Genomic DNA, 3060 nt, shown 5'->3' with positions numbered 1-3060 from the left:
CCGCATTGCTACCCCCTTCTCCGGGGCTCACCACATTGCTACCCCCTTCTCCAGGGCTCACCACGCCCGCACTGGGGCTTCTCAGTAATGCCCCCTCTCTGGGGCTCGCCACGCCCGCACTAGGGCTTCTCAACCGCCCCTCTCTGGGGCTGGGGTCTATGCACCCCATACACAGTGCCCTTACTGGCGCTGGGGTCCCCACACCACTGTGGGTCCCCTATGAGGATGCTGCACCCTCACTGGCGCTGGGGCCCCCACACCACTGTGGGTCCCCTATGAGGATGCTGCACCCTCACTGGCACCGAGGCCCCCACACCAGTGTGGGTCCCCTATGAGGATGATGTGCCCTCACTGGCGCTGGGGCCCACACACCAGTGTGAGTCCCCTATGAGGATGATGCGCCCTCACTGGTGCTGGGGCCTGCACACCACTGTGGGTCCCCTATGAGGATGCTGCACCCTCACTGGTGCTGGGGCCCCCACACCACTGTGGGTCCCCTATGAGGCCTCCTCCAACCCCTAATAGCCTCACCCAAACCACCAGTCATAAACGGCAACACAAAATACAAGCCAATCGGCTATAACTTAAACAGAAGCCGCCTGGCCCTAACAATGCTCAAGCCTACCGGGAAATACTCCCTCCCTTCCATGAGAGAGCTCCTTCCTCTTTGGCAGCTGGCAGGGAAGTCCTATCCTGGCCTCAGCCCCTGGGCTTTATAAGGGCCAGGCCCTGCCCCTTCCGGTCAGCTGACCTTCCCTGGTTGCCTTGGCAACCCACAGCTGGGCTCCTTATTCACTCACTACTAGGGTTCCTTCCCTAGCAGTTTCTCCTCCTTAGGAGCAGGGCACCTCAGTGCTCTGCGACAGTCAGTTTATCATTTAATATTGCCTAGTGCCCTGTAGGAATGCCGTGTGCTTACGAGGCCAGAGGTCTTGGATTCAAATTCCACAGGGAATGAATACAGCTGTCATTCACCCCACCCACAACCACCATCACCACACTGCTGCTGCCAAAATGTGTTCCCAAAGGGCTCCATATCCTGGATTTTGGTGGTAAGTCCTGCCCCCACTCACACAGTCCCCAGATTCCTGGTCCTTCCAGGAATCCTGCGGGTTAGTTTCATAGTTGGTAGGGTTGGAAGGGACCTGAGCAGATCAAGTTGGACCCCCTGCCATGGCAGGAAAGGATGCTGGGGTCAAATGAGTTGCATCTTTGACAACCCTGCCTTATAATGAAGCTCTACGTCTTATTAGCTTTATCTTTCCAGTTCTTCAAGTGTCCTTGAATACATGTGGAACTCTGGGGTATTCTACATGAGGAAACCACTGGGCCAACCAATCACTTGGTGTAATCCACCATGTTCTCTCCTTCAAAAGGAGAAAAAAAATGCTATTCTATGCTTGCTAGGTACCACATGTGTCAGTAGTATTCTGTGGTCTGTGGTAAAAGGGCAGCCGATAGGCCTAATAAAATTAGCATGAAGCCATTGTGATGGATCTACTTGTCATTTGTTTTACAGCAACTGTAAATCAGTGCCACTAATACTGTTTGGGACCATAGTAAAATGGGCTATATTTTTAATAACGGATATAGTGATACTCTCTCTGCCTTGGGCAAGTGACTTTACCTTTCACAATCTGTAAAGCAGGCATGATACTCACCCATGCTATATAAACATTAAAAAATGTACTAAATATTATTTCCTCTTAAAGTGATTTTTCCATTAGGCTATGACCTGAGTTTATTTACTTCAAACTGTTCATGATTTTTCAGCTAAATTCTAGAAATACGTTGGTATGTTATCAGTCTGGAAAGTGCATGGAGATATGGCAGTTTGTTGAACTTTGTATAGTTCATTAGCAAACAAAAAACTTTCAGAGACAGGCTGGCCTTCTGGTCAAAATAATACACAGTGACCGAATTCTGGGTACATTTCTCCCACAATCCTTTGTGACCTGGGCCAAATTATTTAATCTTCTTGAACATCACTTCCAGGAGTCAAATTAAGAGAAGAGGATTAGAGATATCCTTTCTCCAACCAATGCTCCTGTCACCAAAAAACTGAGATAATACAACGATGGGGAGATATCAGCATGACAGGCATAGCCTATGCACCCAACCAAACAAGCTAGGGATGATTTTCACCAATTAGAGAGTAGGTAGCAAATCAGTGTGGCCCTGGCTGGAAGACTGTATCCAACAAATGGAAACAGTGGAGCTGTTGTTTTACCCTTTACTCAAGAATAACGCCTCCAACTGAGTGAAGTATCTGCAGGTTTATAATGTGGAAACAACCCTTTATATTTTACAGAAACTTATATAAAACTATTTATAGTGCAGAAGTAACAGTTTGTTGTTTCGTTTATGGCTGCTCTGCTCCTGTTCTGCCACCTGAATGCTGACCTCACTCACAATGTTACAGTATAACACACTCCCTGGACACTCTGGGCACGTTCCCACATGCAGAGGCGTACTGTTGCAATGACAAAAATAGTAGCAGCACAAATTTGTGCCACTGCTTTTTGCTGCTGAGCACGCCCCTTCACATGGGGTTGGAGTGGGGCAAATTGTCTCTGATGGGGTAGGGGAGGCTTAACTGGGGCCTGGGGGCCTCCTGGGGCAGTAGCTATGATGATCCAGCTGCCCAGAGCCTGGCTGGTGGCCAGAGCATGGCTATGGCTGGCCAGGCTCTGGTTTCTTGTGGTGCACACTGCTGCCATGTGTGCTGCGCCACACCACTTTTTTTTCAGCAGTGGGTTTTTTTAACACCAGGATCTCCCAGCATCAAAAAAACTGCACTGAGGGTGATAATTTAATGTAAGTTTTGATGGCATTAGAAGGATTTCCTTCATGACCATGTTGGTTCTTGGCAATGAGTACACAAAGGGACAAAAATTGGAGAGGTAACTACAGCAGTATTGTAAATAACAGTTCAGAGGAGTGCAGCCATAGTTTGCTATCAGTTATTTTTGCTGATTAATAAGTAAACTTTTTTACCCAGTGAACTGGGAACTGCTATTGGGTAACTCACTGGCACCACACAATATATAACATTTTGAT

Source organism: Alligator mississippiensis, chromosome 6 (genome assembly GCF_030867095.1).
Source record: "Alligator mississippiensis isolate rAllMis1 chromosome 6, rAllMis1, whole genome shotgun sequence".
Taxonomy (NCBI): Eukaryota; Metazoa; Chordata; order Crocodylia; family Alligatoridae; genus Alligator; species Alligator mississippiensis.
Note: the sequence above shows the minus strand (reverse complement) of the source record.